At 41.0% G+C, this 24,186-nt stretch overlaps 2 protein-coding genes across 20 annotated transcripts in view; one reads left to right on the top strand and one right to left on the bottom strand.

Annotated features, from left to right (window-relative positions):
- Marchf7 (membrane associated ring-CH-type finger 7) overlaps positions 1–16,044 on the bottom strand; it is a 44,411-nt gene extending 28,367 nt beyond the window's left edge. For all 5 annotated transcript variants that reach the window (XM_052723275.1, XM_052723274.1, XM_052723276.1 and 2 more), the window contains exon 1: positions 15,873–16,044. The gene's annotated coding sequence lies outside the window, so the exon portion shown is untranslated. The remainder of the gene's footprint in view (positions 1–15,872) is intronic.
- A 71-nt stretch (positions 16,045–16,115) lies between these two features.
- The window catches only part of Baz2b (bromodomain adjacent to zinc finger domain 2B), a 325,749-nt gene continuing 317,678 nt past the window's right edge, over positions 16,116–24,186 (top strand). For 8 of the 15 annotated variants that reach the window (XM_052723259.1, XM_052723269.1, XM_052723270.1 and 5 more), the window contains exon 1: positions 16,117–16,244. The gene's annotated coding sequence lies outside the window, so the exon portion shown is untranslated. Of the gene's footprint in view, positions 16,245–24,186 lie in introns of all 15 variants that reach the window. The other 7 variants (XM_052723268.1, XM_052723263.1, XM_052723267.1 and 4 more) reach the window with 3 other exon arrangements.

Here is a 24,186-nt window from a genome sequence, read left to right as displayed (position 1 = left end):
CAAAATACTCACACACATAAAACAGACCTAAAAAGCTTTTAAACAGAAACAAACAAACAAAAATCAGAGGTAAGATTTCTAAAGTTGGCATATTTTCAAAAGTTTAACAGGGGGGCTGGAGAGATGGCTCAGAGGTTAAGAGCACTGCTTGCTCTTCCAAAGATCCTGAGTTCAATTCCCAGCAACCACATGGTGGCTCACAACCATCTGTAATGAGATCTGGTGCCCTCTTCTGGCCTGTAAGGATGTGTGCAGACAGAACACTGTATACATAACAAATAAATAAATCTTTAAAAAAAAAAAAAAGTTTAACAGGGCAACCATGTGTAGCTCAATGTAAGAGTGCTTTGCCTGGCACACATACATGCATGAGGCCCTGGTTTGTTCACCAGCACAGGAAACAAGGGAAAGAAGAAAGGAAGGAGGGAAAGCAAGCAGACAAAAATCAACCTAGCTCACCACAACTGCTCTACACCCAAGGCCACTAGTTATCAAAAGTATCTAACCTGCTTTTTCCTAGTAACAAACATCAAGCCTAACTACTCAATGAATTGATAGTATATAAAAAACAAAAATAAAACAATAATGACAATAAAAGGAACTTATAGGAAGGAAACTGGGGAGAAAAGGTTTGATTATCATCCTCAAAGGTATCAAAATAAGATGTTTGAGAATATACAACCAGTATTGTAAGAGTTGTGGAGATTCTAAATGAAATATACTTAAAAATGAGGAACATTGGAAGGGACAAAGCATAAAGACTAAAGGAATGTTGTAGAATATTATTTTAAGATGCCTTAAATACGTTTATGCTCTAGAACATTTGTTTAATGATGCAAAGATGTGTTGCATACTTTTATGTTGTGTTTGTTTAACTCTGTGAAGCTGTGTTACTGTGCCTGTCTAAAACATCTGATGGTCTAGTAAAGAGCTGAATGGCCAATAGCGAGGCAGGAGAAAGGATAGGCATAGCTGGCAGGCAGAGAGAATAAATAGAAGGAGAAATCTGGGAGGAAAAGAAGAAAGAGCAAGAAAACAAGGAGAGGAGGATGCTAGGGGCCAGTCACTCAGCCAGACACAGAGTAAGAGGAAAGTAAGATATACAGAAGTTAAGAAAAGGAAAAAGCTCAGAGGCAAAAGGTAGACAGGATAATTTAAGAAAAGCTGGCAAGAAACAAGATAAGACCTGGCATTTATAATTAAAAATAAGCCTCCATGGGAGAGGCAAAAGGGCAAAAAGCAGGAAGAGTAAAATAACAAACAACCAACAACATATTGGCACTCCAAGGTGGGATGTAGAAAGCTGAACAACAAAGGAAACCTCCCAGGAAGCAGAAAAGGTAAAAAATGTAACATAAGCAACAGGAGAGATGGATCAGAGGTTAAGAGCACCAGCAGCTCTTGCAGAGGACCAAGGTTCAATTCTCAGCACTCACATGGCAGCTTACAACTGTCCTCAGCTACAGTCCCATGAGACCAAACACCCTTCCACAGGCAAAACAAAACACCAATGCACATTAAAAATAAATAATTAAAAAATGTAACATGACAAGAATTGTTCAAAAGATTATCATTTGTGGTGATAAGAGAGAAGAAAACTGACAAGGAATACCTTTCTACAACTAAAACACACCAACCTCCACAATGAAAGGAAGCAAGCAGGATCCCAGAGAGTAAGATCAACATTATAAGCAACACCATTTCACCATTATATTGCTTTTCTCATTGCTGTGACCAAAAAAAAAAAAACAAAAGCCACTGACAAGAAGCAACTGGAGAGAGGTGGAATGAAGACACTCTTCTGACTTACAGTTTAAGGGATACAGTGCACCATAATGGGAAAGGCATGGCAGCAGCAGATGAAGCAGCTGGTCACCAAACATTAGCAGTGAGGAAGCAGACAGAAAGGGGAAGTGAGGTTAACCTACCAAACCACAGGGCTCACTCCAAGTGACTCACTGCCCCAAGCAAGGATCCACTTCCTATGGGTTCCACAGCCTTTCAACACAGCTCTAGCTGGGGACCAAATGTTCTAACACATGAGCCCACAGAGGACATTTTGTAATTCAAGCCACAACCATTTCAGTGTGAAATTTCAGAAACATAGAAATAAAGGGAAGATCTACCATCTACCACAGTAGGGAAGTGGACCCATACAAAGGGACAGTAACCAGAGAAATTTGGCAATATCCAACTACTAAACAAGGCCCAAAGTACTGAAAAGCATGTATACAACTATGAATTCTAATCCATGACTATGAAGAACAAGACATTTAAGGACATGCATAACCAATCAAAGAACAAAAGGACTGAGGGCTTATCTCAGTACTACCAAAGGGAGAGCCCCACCACCATATTGCTGTGAATATGTGTTGCTCTGATTGGTTGATAAAATACTGACTGGCCAGTAGCCAGGCAGGAAGTATAGGCGGGATAGGCAGATGAGGAGAATTCTGGGAAGAGGAAGGCTGAGTCAGGAGACACCAGCCTGCTGTCCAGGGAGCAGCATGTAATGGCATACAGGTAAAGCCATGGAACATGTGGGGACATATAGGTCAACAGAAAAGGGCTGAGTTTAAGTGTAAGAGGTAGTTAGTAGTTAGCCTGAGCAAATGGCCAAGTCGTTTTAATTAATATAAGCCTCTGTGTTTTTACTTGAGTCTGAGAGGCTGTGGACAGGGTGAGACACAGGAAAACTTTTGACTACACCGTTATCTTTTTGTTGTTGTTTTTGTTGTTGTAGTTGTTGTTTTTGGATTTTTGAGACTTTCTCTGTGAAACAGTTCTGGCTGCCCTGGAACTCACTCTGTAGACAAGGCTGGCCTCGAACTCACAGAGATCCACTTGCCTCTGCCTCGTGAGTGCTGGGATTAAAGGAGTATGCCACCACCACCAGGCCCACCACCATATCTTAAGTGAAGACCATGTCCTACCAAAATGAATGTGCAGAGCATGAAACAACCATGTAAAGAACCAGGAAGCTGTGACAAAGGGAAGCATTGAAGAGAACAGCAACACAAAAGCTAGGAACAATTGGTCACACTGGAGTAGGAAAAAGGAAGAAGAGGTTCTAAGAAATAAAGTATCATGCAGAAACTATATTTCATGGGCAACGTGGTAGAAATGATGGGTGGGTACAATTGGAAAACCAAGTACCTAAAATAAAAGGTCATGTTATTTTTTTAATGAAAAAAGAAAATTTGTAATATTAAAAAAAAAAATCAACATCCTACTGATCAGGGGGCCATAAGATAAAACACTGACTACTACAGAATACCAAAACCCACAAAAAAGAAATCTCAAGGAAACTCATTATGATATCAGCATTGTGGCAAGATATTATACATTCCAGTCCTATATTATCAAGCAAAATATATTTGCACTACGGGGTCCATGACAAAATGGCACTGCCTACAGTATAGGTACAAATTCAACTTCAACAAGTATCTATCATTATAATACACATCTAACAAAGCAGTACTAATTCCAGGATAAAAGTGGTTTACTGATTTGTTTCCCATACTCTAAGGACTGAGACTATTTTGTTTTGACAAGAAGCAGTTATTGGAGCATGTGGTCTCACTGTCAGGTATATAAGAAGCACTCAGTGCCAACAGTTTCCCACCTCTAACAGAAATTCTAACCAGCCCACAGAGTCCTTTTTTTTTTTTTTTTGGAGGCAGGGCTATGTGTAGCCCTAGCTGTCTTGGAACTAGCTCTGTAAACCAGGCTAACCCCGAACTCACAGAGATCCACCTGCCTCTGCCTCCCGAGTGTTGGGATGCACCACCACTGGCCGGCCCAAAAGATCATCTGTTATTTTTGTGGGGCCATTCATATGGCTTGAGTGGGTAAAGACACCTTATGCCAAGCCTGACTATCTTGAGTTTGATCTCTGGTAGAAAAGATCACAGGATAGAGACCTGACTCTCTCAAGTTGCCCTGACCTCCATATATGTACACTCAACACACATACACAAAATAAATTAATTTAAAATATTTTTAAAAGGCAATTACTATAATCTGGGAAAGGAGGTATGCTTCTATTTGAATGACTGCTAATATTTAGTCAGAATAGTATAAACAGGCTACTCAATTTTATTATGGTATAAAGTGCAGGAATTTAAGAAAAAAGGACAATGATAACCAAAAAGAATTGCATGAAAAACATCCTGAAGCAACAGTATAAACAAACCTTTAAGGAATATGAAGGTAAACAAATCCTAGGACAAACAAACAGCAAAAAAACAACCAACCAACCAACCACAAACTGGCAAGTAGGACCAGAATGGGGTAAAGGGTGGGACAAAATGATTGATTTTCTTCTAAGTAAGCTATCCATACTTCATGACTTACCTAGAAAAGTTTATAATCTGCAAAATCCTAATTTAGGATTACCATGCCAGGATAAGTTTGTCTGGAGACAGGGGTCACTCTATATTAGCTCTGGCTCTCCTAGAACTCACTATGTGGACCAGCTGGCCTTGAATTCACAGAGATCTGCCTGCTTCTGCTTTATTAGTGCTGGGATTAAAGGCTCGTAACAGCATATCTACTCCCAGGATAATTAACAATGCCTATGCTGTTTTTTAAAATTGCAGATGTTAGGTAATAAAGGATATGGTCACCTAACTCAGAAATCTTCCTACCACCTGCTTTTTCTCATCTATATACGTATTTGTTAAGTCCATACAAAACTGTTCATTAGAAAGAAGTGAAATTTTACATTGGAAATTTAAAGACATGTATTAGGAGGAAAAAATATTCATGAACACTAACATTCAAAAGTTTATCAATGACTCTTCAGCACCAAGAAGTAAAATCCTAGAGTATTTTAACAAGAAGATGTGTTACTTTATCAAGGTGGCTACAAAAATATTAAACAGAGGACTGTATATGTGATAAGGATTTTGAACTGGAAGACAGCATTCATTAAAAGATACAAGTCTACAACTCATTTTTTTAAAAAGCACAATGCATAATTATGCCTCTCATCATTTACTTTGACTCTATCATACCTAGCCCTTTCTTTTAGAAAGTAACTTAGTAGAATGTCTGCTCAGAACACACCTCTGGAGAGGAGGCAGAGAGGCAGAAAGAGTCCTCTGAGAGATAGAATTTGATACCGTGTGAAACTATTTTTGGCAATGCCGCTACATAAACTGATTGAATTTTGACAATGTGTTATATGAAAACTTATGTAATTTAGTTGCATAAGTTGTAGGTCAAAAGCACAAAAAATAATGAGAAATAAAATGTAGTCCTTGAAAAATGTCTCCCAAAGATTTAGAAGGAATTTTTTTAAAGCCCACTTAATAGATTTTTATGGAATGTTTACTATGTGCTGAGCAAATTAATTTTAAACAAGGGAATGGTTAAGTTGAGCAGAAAAACGCTCACTATATCAAGAAGCTGTAGCCTGGTGATAACAAACTATATAAACAACTGTCAAGTTCTGTAAGAGAAAAGGCAAGGCATCAGCAAGAATAACAGGGAGGACACAGTGCACTCAATCTATATACAATCCTTTCATCACACTCAACTGGACTTTGAGGCTCACAGGAAATCCCCAGTCATGGGAAGTCTTCTGTGCTCATGGCCCTCAAGAACAAGCGAGCACTGACAGGTACAAGGGACTGCATTTTCTCAACTCTACAGATTGTTCTGAATGCAGAAAGAACATAATGAGCCACAAAGCCATTACAATCTTAGTAAGTGTTTGAGGTTGTCATTTTACTTAACTCTCAACTCCCAAGATGAAGTCTCTGGGTAAAGACTCTCTGTAATTATTACTATTTACTGCATCATCTGTATTTTTACTATAGCCTCACTTTAGAGCATTTTTTCAGATTTTTAAAAATTTATTTTAGGTTGGTGTGGTGGTGCACACCTTCAATTCCAGCATTAGGGAGGCAGAGGCAGGAAGATCTCTGTAAATTTGAGGCAGTCTGGTCTACACAGGAAGTTTCTAGACAGCCAGGGCTACATAGAGAGACCCTGTCTCAAAAACTAAAAAAAAGTAACTAAATAAAATTTTATTTATTCTAAGATAAAAAGTCATTTTAATAGTGATTGATAAATGCACCAAGAGATATGTACACCAATTCCCATATTGGTATATTCTTACAAATCAGTAGCTTGCTGTAGCTATTAAAAAAGGTTAACTTCCATTTGCTGTGGATAATTTCATTCATCTGAGAATCCTAGGAAGCCCTTCAGAGCTCTCTATAATTAGTCCACGCCTTTGGTCTGTTATACACAACCCAAAGGGTCTTTACAGACACAGACACACATGCACACACGCGCATACACACTCATAAACAGCATTAAATGTATTCACATCTATTCCACACAAATAATCTTTAAGTTTTCTTTTAGTCCATGTAAAAGCCTAAAGAAATCTGTCATCATCAGTTGTTAAAATCTGAAAATTAAGTCTCCATCTGATGTTAAGTGCCACCTATCAAGTTGCCTGTTAAATACAAGTCTCATCACTAAAAGAGTATAGGCCTACTGTAAATCACCGGAAGTTTGTGAGAGGTTTTTAACTTGGTAGCATGATCATGTAGGCAGAGCCTACCTATACAAAAGAGGAGAATCTCAAGAACCCTAGTCAACTTCCACACTCTTCCAAAGTTGTTAAGGGAAGGCTAGGAAACTGAGTTTCTGCAAAGACTCTGTACTGACTGATGTAACACAGAAAGGTCTGGAGACATTGGGGAGGGGCTATGAAACCCACTCAGCTAAGCCCTTCGGCCAATTTAAGGCAGAGATCAGCTGGCACAAAGGACAGAGGCTCACACAAAATCTGACTGCACTCTAGACTCCAGAATGGACAGAAGACAGGAAGAAGCATAGAAACACTGAAGAATTCTCACCTTTCAAAGAGAAACAGGACACAGAGAGCCCGCCTAAGAGAGAAGCACCAGTAAGATGAAAAATGCTTTTCTAAATAGGATTTTTGTTTCAGTTAGTAAAATGCAAAAGTAGTCTACTGCTGAGAAAGGTACAAAAAGCCTTTGAGATCCTCTGCAGCACAGGACTTTCAAAAACAAACAAACAAACACTGAGGTTAGGGCCAACAAGACGGCACAGGCATGCCTCCAGTCTAATAATTGACCCATTGGACCCACATGATCCAACAGAGAGAACTAATTCCCACAAGCTAACCTGACCTTCAGTCTGTGGCTCATTTGTACCACACTCACAAAATAAAATGTAAAACAAAATAAAAATTCACAGTAATAGTTAACACAGTAATAATGAAAAGAAACCACACAGCCTTCTAGGCCTCTAAGGCCAAAGCAGTGGCAATCTACTACTAGAGTGGTTTTAGGCAAATAAGCAGTATTACAGTTTAGACTCAACTACAATTAAACCAATGCTATCCATTACACTTACACCCTGGTAGAAATAGAGCACACAAATACAAACTAGGATAATTAATATCATACCTACATAGAAGGCTGAAAATAGCGATTACAAAGTCCTCAAAATGTGGGCCAGTGAGAAGACTGTTCAATCCCCAGAACCCACATGGTCAAAGGAAAGAACTGGCTCCCACTAGATGTCCCCTTATATAAACACAAAATAAATGTTTAAAAAGAGAAAAAGAAAATAACCTGAACATGTTATGGAAACACCAAAGTGACAAAAGTCTCCCGGACCCCCCCAAAAAAAACAAAAATAACAAAGACAACTTCATAGGTAATATTTGGAATGATTTCTTTGATGACTCAAAGTACGAAGAAAAAAAAAGGCACAAAGGTATTAAGGCTTTTTTAAGAATGAAAGCCAGAAAACATACAAAAGGTGCAATTCAAAGCAAAGTAGGAGCCAGGAAGAGTTCTGAAAGTAGTAAATGCAGAAAGCAGACTACTCCAAGTGGTAAAAGCACTGACGTCCTCTGCTCAGGTGTATGTACTTAGGATCTCTCCCTCCAATGCTTTTCTGGAGCTTTCAGAAATGAAATAATTAGTATTCCAACAAAACTTGTATCTGTTTAGCATTAACAGGTCACTTGTAACTTCTGCACTTTTTGTAATACTAAAGGAACTTCAAAGTTAGTTTCACAGCCTTTGTGGAAGCCCAAGCCCCACTTTAGCAAGTCAATGCTATAAAGTTTAGGAGCTACTCAAGATTTTGAAACAAGCTCAGTTTAAAAAAAAAATCCCCTCCCCCACAAGCTGGCTAAGCAACCAGTTAAGATACAGGAAGAGAATCTGGCTCCAAGACAATGTTGAGTGAGGCCCCAACAAGAAGAAATGAAATGAACAGAAGGCACAGTTGATACATACTTCCAAAGCAGAAAACAAATGATCTAATAACCAGAAGGAGAGGGAAGTAATTATTCAGAATACTAATCAACTAAATGAAGCTTAATGCTTTCCTTTCTTGAGATTGAGAGCAGGGAGAAAGAAAGTACAAGTAAGACGATTTCAAGGAATGGGGGCAGAGACAAGGTACTCTAGCTAAGATTGCACACTGCTTGTAGCAGATCCAAATTTGCTTCCCAGCATCCATATTGGGTGGCTCACAACTGTCTAAAACCCTAACTCCAAGGATTAATACCCCTCCTGGCTTACAAAGGCAATCGACAATGTACACAAATATCCAGACATACCCAATACATAGAATAGGAGGAGGAAGCCTGTGGCAGCACCTAGGAAATGGCTCCTCTGGGTTAAAAGGACCTACTGCCAAACCTCATGATCTTGAGTTTGATCCCCAGAAACCACCTGGTAGAAGAGAGATCTGACTTTCAAAAGTTATCTGACTTCTACATGTGCTCACATACAGCACACAAAATAAATAAAATGCAATTTTTAAATGAATAAAAAATAGCCAGATGTCATGGTGCACACCTTTAATCACGGCACTCAGGAGGCAGAGACAGACCTCTCTAAATTCGAAGCCAGCCTAGCTTACATAGTTAGTTCCAGAGAGACCCTGTCTCAAAACAAACAAACAAACAAAAATAAATAAATAAATAAGGAAAGAAAGAAAAAAAGAAGTATGAAGTGACTTAAAAGTCCAGAGGATGTTATTAATAAAGTTCTGAAAACACAGTAGGGTAATGTGGGCCATCAACAGATTTTTAATCATGCCCATTTTTTTTTTTTTTTTTTTTGGTTTTTCGAGACAGGGTTTCTCTGTGTAGCTTTGCGCCTTTCCTGGAACTCACTTGGTAGCCCAGGCTGGCCTCGAACTCACAGAGATCCGCCTGGCTCTGCCTCCCGAGTGCTGGGATTAAAGGCGTGCGCCACCACCGCCCGGCCAATCATGCCCATTTTTACTCTTTGTCAGGCATATACTACCCCTTTGTGTTCTGTCTGTTCTATACCTTCTGCTTGGTTAGTCTTAGCACTAGGCTTCCAATATATCTTTAATAGTAAAATCTGGAGTACAATTGAAGCCTTGAATGATAATGCATGCCTACCATCCCAGCACTCAGGCCGAGGCAGGAAGATTATGAGTTCCAGACTAGCATACTATCAAAAACCTAAACAGAAGATAGGCAGATGGCTGCTTGAGGACTGAAATTCAGAAACCAACATCAATGGGGGGCAGCTCACAAATGCCTTAACTCCAGCTCCAAGGAACCCAGCAACCTCTTCTGGCCTCTGCAAACACATACAGATATACACATACACACCCACACGATTTATTTTCTAAGTTAATGTAAATTCTATATGTTACCTGCTTGTGAGGTCAATTTTGTTTGACCCGTACCACAAGTTGCCTGTCAGTGTAAAACTTGAAAAGCCGTGAAGTTACAAAGCAGAGAAGTAACCGTACAAGCCAGAAGCAGCTGTTTTCCTTTCTTTTTTGCAGTACTGGAGACTAAAATGGGGGCCTCACTCATGCCAGGCAAGCACTGTACCACTGAGATATAGCCTTAAACTGTAATTGTTAAAAAAAAATTTTAGTCAAGCACAGGGGGCACACATCTTGAATTCCAGCACTCAGGAGACAGAGGCTGGCTGACTTCTGAGTTCAAGGTTAAACTGGTCTACATAGTTAGCTCCCTGCCAGCCAGAGCTATGCAGTAAGACTGTCTCCAAAAAAGAAAAAGAAAACAACTCTTTTGCTATTACCGTTTTTTGAGACAGATCACACTAAATTGCCCCAATGATCTTCCTACCTCGGCCTTCATAATTGGAATTACAAGCTGTGTCACACTAAGCCTGGCCAAGTTTTGATTCTGCTTCCTCTCCTACCACAACACTGCAGATCACTGTGTCCCATTAATCTAATAATAGTTCCATTCAGGTATGTCAAGTCATATAGTAACACAGTAAACACAAGCCACACTACTAGAGTAACAAAAAAGACCCAACCTATCCATATGAACCGATGTTGTTTCCTATACCTAAGTCTTTTCCTGTATTTTAATGCATTTGTTAATACAAATGTATTAACACATTTACTAGTCAAATTCACTTAACTACTTTCTTTCCAAAACAAGACACTGAAGTTTTTTGGGTTTTTTTTGTTTGTTTTTGGTTTTTCAAGACAGAGTTTCTCTGTGTAGTTTTGGTTCCTGTCCTGGATCTCGCTCTGTAGACCAGGCTGGCCTCAAACTCACAGAGATCCGCCTGCTGGGATTAAAGGTGTGCAGCACCACCACCGCCCGGTGACACCTAATGTTTAGCACAAGCCAACTTCAAACAATTTGTAGAAAAATGGTAAAATGTAAGCTTTGCAATCTCCATACGTGGTATGAGTCTCTATTTAATCTCTAATGCTTAATAAGTCTTTTACCTACAAAAGGGTGATGATACTACTTTCAAGTGTGAGATTTGGTGACATAGCACACACTGAACAAACACTAGCTATTATGAAACAATACCTCCAGAGTTAGAAAGTCTATTGGCTTTTTTATTTGAAATTTGTCTTTATCATAAAATAAAATCTTTAAGAATCACTCAGGTGTATATATAAGCCATTCTCTGCAAAGAACTTCTACCAGTGTAGTTACCTTAATGGTATCTTTGAACTAAGAATATCACTTGGGGCTCGAGACGGCTCTGCAATGAGACTGCTTACTGTTCTCGACAGAGGACTGGGTTTGGTTCCCAGCACCAACATGGCAGCTCACAATCATCTGTACTAACTCCAGGTCCAGAGGATCTGATGCCCCCTTTGACCTTGTTGCTCTCCTATACACACATACACATAAAATAAATTTTAAAAAGTATCTCAGCCTATTGGCTGTGAAGACTGCCGAATTGGGAGGTGAGGGCTGGGGATACAGCTCGGGTGGCAGAATACTTGCCTAGCATGCAGAAATACATAAAACTGGGTGTGGCTGAGGCTTCCTACAACCCCATTTATAATCTCAGCATCTAGTAGAGGCATGAGTAACATAATGTCAAGGTCATCCTCATATATTTAAGGCCAGCTTGGGCTAGCAACCCTATGTCAAAAACTAAATAAGGGAAGGGGAAATTGCTCAGTGAGTAAAACATGTTCTGCTCAAGAAAGAAGGCCTGAGTTTGGATCTGTAGCGCCCACATACAAAGCGGGGTATGGTAATGCACATCTGTGCTGTGAAACAAAAGACAAGAAGATCCCAGAGGCTCAAAGCTCAAGATCAGTGAATTCCAGTTCATTTAGAGATTGTAAAGACCTTATCTCAAAAAACAAGGAAGCTGGGCGGTGGTGGCACATGCCTTTAATCCCAGCACTCAGGAGGCAGAGGCAGAGCCAGGCGGATCTCTTTGAGTTTGAGGCCAGCCTGGTTTACAGAGAGATCCAGGACAGCCAGGATTACACTGAGAAACCCTGTCTTGAAAAACTTAAAAAAAAAAAAAAAAAGGTGGAGGGTGATAGAGGAAGACACTAAGATACCAGATACTGATCTCCGGCTTTATCGCACAAATGGATGGGATTGAGAACCCACATACATACACAACACACACAAAACAAATAGCTGTTTACAGCCTTCGCATCTACACACAAAGCAAGTATCAAAAAGTGCTGTGCTTATAAAGACTAAGATGAGGTCAGAGTCACAAAAGCTTAGACCACATGGTATGTAGGACTTAATTTCCTATTGAATTTTTTTTTTTTTTTTTTTTTTTTTTGGTTTTTCGAGACAGGGTTTCTCTGTGTAGCTTTGGTGCCTGTCCTGGATCTCACTCAGAAGACCAGCCTGGCCTTGAACTCACAGAGATCCTGGCCTTGAACTCACAGAGATCCACCTGGCTCTGCCTCCCAAGTGCTGGGATTAAAGGTGTGCTCCTCCACCACCACCACCACCACCACCACCACCACCACCACCCTGGCTGAATTCTTAAACATACTAAAAGAGAAAATTAACTTCCACATACCAATCAACAATGTTAAACAAATTATCATTATTTGATCAATCTATTTACCATTTGTTCTATTAATTATTCTAAAGCAATTTCAACTGTGGCATTTTAAAGAACGTGTATTCTTTTTGTTTTTGTTTGTTTGTTTTGAGACAGTGTTTCTCTGTAGTTTTTGGTGCCTGTCGTGGATCTCGCTGTGTAGACCAAGCTGGCCTCGAACTCACAGAGATCCGCCTGGCTCTGCCTCCCGAGTGCTGGGATTAAAGGCATGTGCCACCACTGCCCAGCCAAGAATGTGTATTCTTAAATCTTTGGCAAATCATAAAATACGGCTACAAATTTCTCCCGTGCCCTAGTATGAACGTATCTTGGCAGTGCCATGTGGCTGGTCTGGACAGGACATGGCCAACTTTTACTTTTCTATCCCTTGAATGTAGATGTGCCTTGCCAAGTCATACCATATGGTTTGAAAAAGTCCTGAGGCCTTGTACCTTCCATTTTCATTCCCTGGATGCTATCCTAAAACATCATCCCATAAGAGATCACTCGGAATAGCAAGATCCAAGTATCAACCAACAACCACCAAGAGGCAAGGAAGCTAACTGTGCCAAGAGGGAAGTCCTTTGACACACAAAACTTCTAGGGCCTTTCAGAAAACAGTTCTCTCTGAATACTTAGCTAACACAGACTTAGGGTATTCTTAATATTTTAAAGGTTTTCTTTAGCAGCAGCAGCAGCAGCAACTATCCAACCGTGCCACTGTCTATCAGTCTCCAGCACTTAAAGATATAACCTATTCTCTCTGAAGAGAAGGCAGTTTAGGTATCACAATTCAATCTCCAGTCACCAAGTACAACCCATTTTAGAGTTCTTGTGCAGTCAGAAATACATGATTACCAGCTTTTACAAGCCTACCCTCTTTTACAGCTGTTGGAAAAAATGAGTGCAGAGGATTAGGTGATTTTAAAAGCAGACAGTCAAACTTATCTTGTCTAACCAGTCGTCAGAGAAAACATACTTGAGAACAGGTAAAACCAGCTTGGACCACAATGAGTTCATGTCAGTGAAGAAAATTAAAAATTACAATCAGACAACATCAAATCTCAGTCAACTCTTAAATTATGGAGCAATTTTATCATTTCTGCTCAGTCCTTTTGGATTCACTCCCAGCAACTTTACTAATGATACAAGTTTAATGAACAAACAAACAAAGACAAATGAAATAATTCTCCTTGGGTGACTACTTTAGTAGAAACTTGTTCATTTTAAGTTGTCATCTAATTTGGCCCATTATTGATCTAATAGTTTAATAGCTCATTACTTATTACTTAATTTGTTACTTAAAAATATGGCTTGATGCAAGCCTACACATTCTATTTAAGTATTTCCAAATTTCTTACTGACATAAAGATAATTTTATTTGGATACAACAGTTCTCCATCACACAGCACGGGGCACTAAACTTTCTAATGTAACACAGAAGTCTTCCATGGCAAGCTCTAACCTTCCTTCATTTTACCTCTCAGCCGTGGGAAGCCAACTGTCACCTCTTTAACCACATCTCCACAAGCAGGTCCTAGCCACCCGTCAGCTTAGCATAAGCATTTCTCCCTTTAAACCTTCCCAAGCCTGACCACACCACTGATGCCCCCACAGCATTCATGTATAGTATTTACAGGAAGATACTAACAGCAGTTGTTTACAAATCGGTCTGATGACTAAACTGTGAGTCGTAGAAGGAAGATTGCATCAAGTTCATTGTTGCAAAGGGAAACTCTAGTAACCAAACAGTGCTTATACTACTTGATAAATTTTCCACACCAAGATTACCTTAAGGTATATTAAAATGTGGACAACTCTTTATAATAGATGGAAGAAGAGACGGATATGAAATTGACTACATATATGATACAGACGTTGGTTGTCTACATAAATGCTATGGATGACTTATGTCCAAGTTGATTGTCCTTCAATGTAGAATAGAGAGGAAAAAATGTGAAGTTATGTAGGTAAACATTCCTCCTTATTCCAGACATCTGACCTAGGTTTGGGGTTACAGCTTAGTCAGAGAGTGAATGCTTAGTATGCCCAAGACATCTGATCCCGTGAAACTGAAAATAACTTAAGGTAATGGGGTGGGGCACGAAATTCCAATATAGACATATATGAAACTGTATGAAAAGAATAAAGAAAAAAATCTATAGGTGTGGGGGTGGTGGTGGTGGTGTACCAAACAGTTAGGGCAAAACTAGAGCTGTGTAGTGTTTGTTCCTGGATCTGGTGGCACACTCCAGCAATCCCAGAAGGCTTAGGCAAGAGTACCTTAAGTTAGAGGACAGTCTGGGTTGCATTATGAGTTCAATGCCAGCATAAAATACAAGGTAAGACCCCCCCCTCTAAACAAACAAAACAAAACTCACATATACATGAAGCGATGTGGATACAACTCACAAAGTTCAATTTTAAGTTTTTTTCTGATCAGAATACTTGGGTTATAAACCTGTGGTAAATTTCATTTGTTTATAGTCATTAAAACCTCACACTCCAAGTATGATGCCCTGAAGTGTCAGTTGACTGTTGGACACACTAGCTCATCTTATTAAAAACGCATCTCAAGGAGTGGAGGAACTCATCTCAACCAGCTCTGAAGAGGTTAAATAACTATGGTCATGGTAATGACCAGAGCCTCTGATTCCATTGCTACTGCCTCACCATCACGCTGCGGCTTCATACTTAGTGGAGCTGTAAAGAAAACCCTGACCCCATTTCCGGTTCTCTTGTGAAAATACATAGAATCTGCCTTTCTTGTGATACTACTGCTGTTTGATTTGTAAATCAGAAATGTATCGCTATGCTTATCTTCACTATCTTCCACTCTGGATACAAAAGGAATAGAAAGGAGTAAGAGATAAGGACATTTTAAAACAAAGTATCTAAAAACTACAAAATGGTGTGTGGACCGAGCCAGGCTCTTCTTAAATTGTTTTCACACTGGTCTTGACGATGTGTTTATTACCTCCACGGACCACCCCCTCCCCCCAATATACTAACATCTATACTTTTGTGGGAAGGAAGCAGTGTTCATTGTAGTGGTTTCGGGTGTGTGTGTGTGTGTGTGTGTGTGCATGTGTGTGTGTGTGTGTGTGTGTGTGTGTGTGTGTGTGCGAGTGCGTGCTCTTCGTCTTCACGACGCAGTCTCTTCAAGATGAGGGAGCCTTTTACTACTCACACCTCTCGCCCCATCTTTTGCTCCTCACACCAGTGTCACGCCACTCACGGTGCGGGGCCAGGCAGAGGCCTACCTACCATCACCGACTCCCAGGGGCTGGGAGACGGACCGACATTCCAGGAGGGGTCGCTAAGGCCGATCCCGTCCTCCCGCCGCCCGGCGCCACAGGCCGCCGCGGGTCCCCCGAGGGACACGCACCGTCCGCCCTCCCCGCTCCCAGGATCCGGGGTGGGGGCGGGGGGGGGGGTGCGCACTCCAGGGCTCCCCTCCCCTCCCCCACCGCCGCCGCCGCCGCCGCCGCCGCCGCCGCCGCCGCTCTTTACCCTCCTCCAGCTGGCACACCACAGGGAGCGTCGGGCTCGCCGCAGCCACACCGCCGCCTCCTTCCTCGGTGGTGTGCTCGGTCTCGGGCTCCAGCAGAGAAGTCGGCGGACGAAGCACAATGGCGGCCGCCCCCTCCGGATGCGGCGCAGCACTGGCCGCCGCCGTTGGCAGCCCCGCCCTTCCTCCTCCCCCGGCTCCCCCCCCACCCCTCCCCGCCCCCTGCGCGCTCTCGGGCCGCTTCTCGCGAGAGTGGCCGCGTTGCGGGGGAGCCGGGAAAGCTGCGGGCGGGCTAGACGTGCCCCGCCGCGGGGTGGTGCTCTGACTGCGGCAGCCGTTGAGGGCCGCCTCGGGGGAAGCTGCCAGGCGCCACGGTAAGCGGCCGCAGCTGGTCGGCGACGTGCGGGCGTGCGGGCGCCGGGAGCGGCGCGGGAGGCCGGGCGGGCTGGTCGCCGCCCGGAGAGTGAGGGACACGGCGCCCGCCTGGCTCCCGCGCCCGCCCGCCCGCCGCGGGCCCCTTGCAGGCCCGCCGCTCCGGGTCCCGCCCGGCTGGTGGCGTGGGTGGATTTTTGTTTCTCTGCGCTTGGCAAGTGGCGCAGTGACTGTTTACTGAATCGAGTCAAACACTGCCTCCTCCTCCTCCCGCCTCCCCCTCGAGCCTCCCTGGCGCGTCCCTGCCCACCTTGTAGGATTTGACAGCTCTCCCTCCACCTCCAGCCTTCTTCTGATGGATGCGTACACCCTTCTCGTAGTTTCCTTGGAGTAAATAAGTTTTAAAGGTCGGGGTGTTTTCTTTCTTTCTTTCTTTCTTTTTTTTTTCACGGTCACGTCTATCTTAAAATTATGCTATTAAGCTTTGAGAGCGCAGCTACAGGTTTTGCAGCAAAACATTCACTTATTTAGAAGGAGCGAGGGAATCTGTGACGTCGTAGTCTGGTGAATATGAGAGGAAACTTTCAAAACCACTGTAAATGCGGTAAACTAAGATGTAAATGAGTACCAATAAATACAAAGAGTATGGGAAAGCCACAAATTACGGGGAGTTTGATCTACCAAGCACGAGTTGTTTAACGGTAAGTTCTTACTGAAACTTGGAAGCATAGTGAAGACACTTGATTTAGACCTATTTGATTTAGCTTTTTGTTTTGTTTTAAAGAATCCCTTGAATCTAGATAATTACGCTGAGTGAAATGCCATAGATAGATAGATAGATAGATAGATAGATAGATAGATAATTTCATCTGAACAAAGTGGAGTATCAGTCAGTAATCATACCTGTTTCATTGATCTCCACTCATCACTATAATAAGTTTTAGCTAGTACAAACTTCAGTTTTTTGTTTTAATATTGTTAAAGTTGACACCCAGGCATCAGCCTTTTAGGGTGTTGAAATGTAGACAAAGTATCTGGTAGGGGATATAATTAAGTACAGATTACTTTTGAGAAGATTAATTTGTCCTTTTAAGAAAATTAATTGTTCTATTCTGTTTGACTGGCCATATAACACCCTTAACAATCAGAATTCTTGGGTTCAAATCTCAGCCCTGCCTCTTAGTACCTTTATCTTCATCAATTATTTAACCTTGCTAAGAATTCCTTAATCCAGGCTTCTTCCTATGGATTAGGGACCATAATCACAATGCTGCCTAAACTTCATGGTGTTGTTGAAAGGATTAAATGAGGCCATTTATCAGTTCTTAGAACATAGCAAGCGTTCCATAATTGTTCATAGTTACATTGTGTGTCTAAACCACCACTTGGTCTTTCTGTAATTTAACATTGTGTAGGCCCTTAAACATCTTTTTGAGTTTGTTCTGTGTTAAGTGGAATGACAGCACCATTTTCCTGAGCTATAGTAGTCAAACCTAGTAGTGGGAACTTCACTAAAGAAGCCCTACATCTGGCAAGGATGGTGCAGGTTTTTGGGAGATTATGGCTTCATCTTCTTCCAATACTGAGGAAATTATTATGAGAGGTGAGTGTGGTAGCAGATTTCTGTTTGACAGAGCTTCCAGATGTTAACTGTTTAAGAATTTTTAGTTTTATTTATTTATTTATTTAGTGTGTGGGGAGGTACTTGCCTCAGAGCATGTGTGAGGTCAGAGAGCAACTTGTGGGAGTGGGTTCTCCCTTACTATGTGAGTCCTGGGATCAAACTCAGGTCGTCAGGCTTGACAGCAAGCTCTTTTACCTGTTGATCCATCTCACAGGCTCCAGATTCCAATTTTTAGTTAATGCTAGGTAATATCTAAAAGCCACTGACGTGTTTTTTTCTTTGAGAATGGTCAGGGGTGTGTGTGTGTGTGTGTGTGTGTGTGTGTGTGTGTGTGTGTGTGTGTGTGTGAGAGAGAGAGAGAGAGAGAGAGAGAGAGAGAGAGAGAGAGAGATTGATTGATTGATTTACTCCCTGTTGTGAATTTTAAGTAATTTATCATTGTCAACAAATAATTACTGAAATTTTGCTATGTTAGAGACATTTTATGTTTTACTAGGAATTATGGAGATAAGTAGGTATAACAGTGTCTATATGTTCCCAAACAATAATCAGAGCAAACAATTTGATTGGCAAGCATCTGAAATCAGAACTCTTCGAAACAAGATAGACTCAGCGCCCTTTCATTTGTAGAGTTCTCTCACTGGGCCCTTTTTTGATAATCTATCCTTTATGACTGTGGCTCCTTTCTGAATTCAAGTGTCTTTGTTGACCTCTTGCCAGCACTGTTCTCCTTAGTTCCCATTTCTTAGCGTTGCTTCTCTAAGACAGTGTCTTAGTGGCTTCTATTGACTTCACTCTTCTGCTTTATAAACTTGTCGGTCATCTAGCCATGCTCATGCAGGCCTTTATTCTTAGGCTTACATGTTGTTATTGTTGTTTAATCCACTGGATTACTTTCTCTTTCTGATAGTACATTTCAAGGTACCTGTTCTCTTTTCATCATTATACCATATAACCTTCCTAGAAGCTTTTCCATGTCAAAAACAATCATAAGATGAGGTGATGTTAGCTGTTTGCAAATTGATCATTTTCAGTTATAGATTATCTTAATCTTTTGAGAAACAGGTTTCTACACCATGAGACAATATTTAGAATACTTTTTAGGGATACCAGTTTCCTTTCAAATGAAAATCTTATTAATCCCTAGGCTAGAGAAGGGAATCTGGGACCATCAACTAACTTGACAATCTACTATTTAAATTTATAGGTAGTGCCTGGCATGGTGGTGCACACCTGTAATCCCAGCACTCGAACTCAGGAATCGGAGGCAGGAGGATCACAAGTTCAAGGCCAGCCTGGGCTATGAAACTCTGACTCAAATAAACAAAAATAATAATAAAAATAAATTTATAGGTAGGTCCCATTTTCTAAATTAAGAATCCGCATTTTCAATAAATATGTTATGAAAGTCCTGTGCTGTACATCTTCGATAAAAAGAATTCCTTTTGTGCCAGAAAGTTGTAACCCTTGTATTTTAATGATTTCATACATTTTTAATTTTCCTTAACTATTATTGAAAACATGCAAAATTTAATAAATTAATATCTAAAACATTCCTTTAATTGACTTCTGCTTTTTTGGGCAGCAAAAAATCTCCAAGGTAGTAATTTAATCTCCAAAGGTAATAATTAAAAATATAAGAACATGTGAAAATAATGCCAGAACCTGCAACGCTGAGAAACTGCTCTCACACTTAAACTTTAGTATAGCTCTCATAATTAGAGATCGTATTCATTCATAGTAGTTCCAAACTGTCTGTCCTAGTAAGGATGATTTCCAATTTATGGGGCACAATTTCCATGATGTGTGTGACACACCATTACACTGCTTGAATCCTAGAATGTGGAGCTAGAGAGATAGCTCCGTGGTTTAGAGTGGCCAGCACCCACATCCAACATCTCACAACTGCCTGTAACTCCAGCTGCAGGGTATCTAATACTTTCCTTGGGCCTCTGAGGGCACTGTATTCAAATGTACAAACCCACATACTGACACACACATACACCTAATTAAAAATTTAAATCTTAAAAAAACTAAAATGTGTTGAGTGAAAGCTATCTTTTATTAATGATACAATTAGTGTTTGGAAAACTCAGGCTAAGTCTCACCCACCAGCTGTTACTGTAAATACTTTTAATGGAACAGTCATGCCCATTAGTTTATGTATTGTCTATGTATTAGTCAAGGTTCTCTAGAGAAGCATGGGCAGTTGTATACCACACATTATCTGTCACTTACCAGGAGATTTACTTTGAGGGTTGGCTAATACAATTGTGGTGGCTGACAAGTTTGAAATTTATAAGGCAGGCTGGCACTTAGATTCAGGAGTCTTTGACAGTCCTGAGGGAGAATTTCCTCTTTCCTAGGAAACCGTAGTTCTTCTGAGACTGATTGGATGAAGCTCATCTACACTGTTGAGAGTAATCTTCACTCACAGTTAATAGGTCGTGGATGTTAAGCACAACTACAAAACTCCTCCACAACATCTTCTAGATAAGTGTTGATTGTATAACTGGGTACTCTAGTCTTGTCAAGTCAACACAATAAAGTTAGCATCACTTGACTGTGGTTATTTTCTTCCTACAGAATCAGAATTGAGTACCTGAGACAGTATGACTGAGAAACACTAAAACATTCACTGATCTCGTCCTCTATCTGTTTCTGTTCTTGTTATAGTGACAAGATCTCTGACAGAAATGCCTTTAGCAAGGAAAGGCTTGTGCTGACTGTTTTTTATGTCAGTTTGACAGAAGCTGGGGTGGTTTGGGAAGAGGGAACCTCAATGAGAAAATGCCCCCAACCAGATTGGCCTGTGGGTAAGCCTGGCCTGCATTTTCTTGATTGCTGCTGGATGTAGGAAGGCCTATCTCAGTGTAGGTGGTGCCACCCCTGGACTGGTGTCCTGGGTGCTATATGAAGGCAAGATGAGCATGCCAGTGAGCAGTGTTCCTCCATGACCTCTGCATCAGTTCAACCTCTGAGTATGACTTCCTCAGTGATGGAGTGTAATGAGGAACCATTAGCTAAATCCTTTCCCAAATTCCTTTTGGTCGTGGTGTTTTGTCACAGCAGTAGAAGCCCTAAGATGGTATAATTTGTGTCACAATTTGGGGTGATACTCCATCATGGCAGGGAGGACATGATGGTGGGGGCAGTGAGTAGACTGGTCACATTGCATCTGCAGTCAGGAAGCAGAAAGAAATACAGAGTAGAGCGCTACTCAGTTTCTTTTTATGGAGTCTGGGACCCCTTGCCTGTGGAATGATGTTAGCTTCATTAGGATGGGTCCCTCAACCTCAGCTAAACTATCTGGAAATGCCTTCACAGGTATGCCCAGAGGTTTGTCTCCTAGGTGATTCAAAATGCCACCAAGCTAACAAGATTAACCATCACAGGTTCTTTACGGAAAATTTGCGAACTTCTGGAGTGAACTATAAAATTAATTGCAGTTAAAATTAGATTAAACTAATTACTGTTCCTGTAATATCGTCCACACACACACACACACACACACACACACACACACACACACGAGCACATATAACACACCCAGGTTTTGTTGTGATAATAAAAACTATATACACTTAATCTCCATTGCCTCTTTATATTTCAAGAGGCTGAAAGCAGAAATGGCTACGGATAGAGATTGTGTGGGTACTCCCTCTGACAAATTTGGTTGTATCCCCTTTCTTACATTTTTACGTGTATGTATGTATCAGTAGTTTTAATTATCAACTTGATACAGTCTAGAATCCCTTGGGAATGAGATCTTGGGGAGTTGTCTAGATTAGGTTGGCCTGTAGGCATGCCTGTGAAGAATTTTCTTTCTTTTTTTTTTTTTTTTTTTTTTTTTGGTTTTTCGAGACAGGGTTTCTCTGTGTAGCTTTGCGCCTCTCCTGGAACTCACTTGGTAGCCCAGGCTGGCCTCAAACTCACAGAGATCCGCCTGGCTCTGCCTCCCGAGTGCTGGGATTAAAGGCGTGCACCACCACCGCCCGGCGAAGAATTTTCTTAATTGAGCTAATTTGGGTGGGAAAACCTACCCTAAGTGTGGGCAACACCATTTTATGGTCTGGGCTCTGGGTTGGGTGAAGAGAAGAGAGCTGGCTGAGCAGTGGCATGTGTATATTGATTCCTTGCTGTCTGCTCTTGCTGGATGTAATGTGATCACTTCTCTTCCTGCTCTTGCTGCTGTGACTTCCCCTGCCATGATGGTCTATAACCTGTGACTGAGCCAAAAGAGCCTTCTCTCTGTTAGGTTGTGTTTGTTAAAGTATTGTCATGCTAATAGGAAAATAAGCTAAGACAGTTATGTATATTTTTATATAGATAAATAATGCAAAATTTAAAGTGTATAGCAATTATATCTTGTTTCCTAGCAATTTTAATATAGTGCTTTTGTGGGGGTCTCTTTTTTTCTTTCCTTCCTCACTACCTTCTGCTTTTTAATTTGGCTCTCCTGCCTCTTCTGCTTCACAAGCACCCTTCGCAATCACTCTAAGAAACTGCTGCGTGCTCCTCCACTGTTCTCCATGCATGGCCATGTAGTCATAAAAGAGGGGAGAGAGAGTGTGTGTATGTGTGTTGTGTATATACAGGACTGTCGGTAAAGGGAGAGTTTTTACTGTTTGGATAAAACAGGGTAAAATTAAGCATGTATCTTAAGGAATTGGGGAACTATAGGGTGGGAGAATATTGCCTAGCATATGAAAGGCCCTAAGTCAGTGCAAAGCAACATAAATTAATAAATACATAGTACAATTCGTAGATCACGTTTAACTAGCAAATCTAAATAACAGACATTTAATATAAATTTTACTTAGACATCTTTTTCTAAGACTAGATTATCCTATCATGTGAGACTGAGAAAATATTCATCCTGCCCATTAGTATGAAAAATTCTATTGGTGGAAATTTCTCCTTTTTGTTGTTGTTTTTTGTTTTTTGTTTTTCAAGACAGGGTTTCTCGGCATAGCCCTGACTGTCCTGAAACTCACTCTGTAGACCAGGCTGGCCTCAAACTCACAGAGATTCACCTACCTCGGCCTCCTGAGTGCTGGGATTAAAGATGTGTACCACACCACAGCCTGGTGAAATTTCTCTCCTGTTATTATTTATAAATTGTACATCTACTGTTAGGGAAGTGTCATAGCCTAACTACAATAAAAATATGTGTTAAAATTTTTAAAAATTGTTTACATGTGTTTATTTTGTGTGTGTATGTATAATACATGTGTGTGAATATGGGTGTGCGTGGGGGGGTCAGAAGAAAACTTGCAAGAGTGGGGTTTCTCCTGCCATGTAGATACTGAGTTTTAAACTTAGGTCATCAGACTTGGTTGCACACACCATACCTGCCCAGCCATCTTGCTAGCCCCTATGTGTTGAAATGTAATGGCCAATCTAATCATATTAAGAACTGGAAACTTTGGGAGGCATTTAAATCATAGAGCAAAGCTCCCATGGCCAAAGCCCTGAGAAAACTTTTGAGGGCTGGACATAAAGGTGGCATAGTAGTCCCAGACTGGGAAACTAAGGCAAAAGAAAATCTTCAGCTAGAGGCCAATCTGAGCTATGTTGTGAGACCCTGTCTCAAAACAACCAGAAAGTGTGGCTGGCGGTGGGGTTAGTAGAGGTAGTGTGTAGGCTGAAGGAATAGAATTGCTCTTCTACTATACCACATAAAGGACATAGCATTCTTCCCTATTGGAGGACACAGGTGCCTCATGGAAAAGGGTATCAGATACTAGTCCTCTTGACATCGAGCTCTTAGACTCCCTAGCTTCCAGAACTGTGAGAAATGAATTTCTACTGTGCATAAATTACTCAGTCTGTACTATTGTGTTAGAGCAGTGCAAATACAGTAAGAGAGGTAGCAGGTTGTTTCTGAATGGCCAACTTTTATTTAAATAATGAGTGTTTAGAGTAGAAACTACTATCTATAAATACCAGACATTTATTCATGACAAAATAAAAAATGATTCAACTCTTTTCTATGATGAATATTTTAATAGCAAGCCATTAAAGTATGACATTTTTCTATAATTAAAAGGAAAATAATACTTAAGGGGTTGGGGATATAGCTCATTTGGTGGACTGCTTGCCTGACATACTTGAAGCGTGATTCAATTCCTGGGACAGCATATAACTGGGACCCATGGTGATCCATGCCTGTAATCCTAACCTGTTAGGCCAGTGCTTGGAGGTGAGGTGGAAGAGTCAGAAGTGCATAGTGTTCTAGGCTCCATAGTGAGCTCCTGGAGGTGAGGTGGAAGAGTCAGAAGGGCATAGTGTTCTAGGCTCCATAGTGAGTTCATGGA

Source organism: Peromyscus californicus, unplaced genomic scaffold, assembly GCF_007827085.1.
Source record: "Peromyscus californicus insignis strain IS unplaced genomic scaffold, ASM782708v3 Scaffold_7__1_contigs__length_154581171, whole genome shotgun sequence".
Lineage (NCBI taxonomy): Eukaryota > Metazoa > Chordata > Mammalia > Rodentia > Cricetidae > Peromyscus > Peromyscus californicus.
The sequence above is the reverse complement of the archived record's forward strand: the minus strand, read 5'-3'. Positions and strand labels throughout refer to the sequence as shown.